A 622-nucleotide genomic window follows, 5' to 3' on the forward strand; every position below is an offset into this window, starting at 1 on the left:
ATTTTTTTCATTTTTGGCCAAATTTACAAAGGCTATAGCCTTCCCATTTTTAGCAAAAATGGGTGGGTCCGGATTTCGACGGAAAAGTAGTCGAACCGACGGGGGTGAACCAGGGAACCACAAAACTACTTTTGGTTCCGCCAGAAACCACCCCTGTCCAGAGACACTTGAGTTTTGAGGGATTGTCTTTTGAATCTGGCGGGCAGCGTACAACGGGCTGCCTACCTAGCAGCCTAGCCGGTACAAGAAAAACGGGCGGAACTCGCTTAAATGGGTCTGCGAGGTGAAATTTCGACGGAGAGTTAGTAAGAAGGTGCTGTCAAACCAATCCCAACCATTTCCAGCGATTTTCAAATTTCTCATTTTTGGCAAAATTTACAAATGCTATAAATTGATGGGTCCGGATTTCGATGGAGGAGTTTCGACAGGAGTGAACCAGGCACCACAAAACTACCTTTGTTTCTGTCAGAAACCACCCCTGTCCACAGAAACTTGAGTTTTATAAGAGCTGGTCTCTCTAACTAAGAGCGAGTAGGCTACCAAAGGCGCACTGGCTAAGAACTCTGCTGTAGTGGGTCAGCACCATGATATTTAGACAGAGCATGTGAAAAGGGAGTCTGCC

The sequence above is a fragment of the Frankliniella occidentalis genome, unplaced genomic scaffold, assembly GCF_000697945.3.
Source record: "Frankliniella occidentalis isolate FOCC.00 unplaced genomic scaffold, Focc_3.1 Scaffold40, whole genome shotgun sequence".
In the NCBI taxonomy this organism is placed as follows: Eukaryota; Metazoa; Arthropoda; class Insecta; order Thysanoptera; family Thripidae; genus Frankliniella; species Frankliniella occidentalis.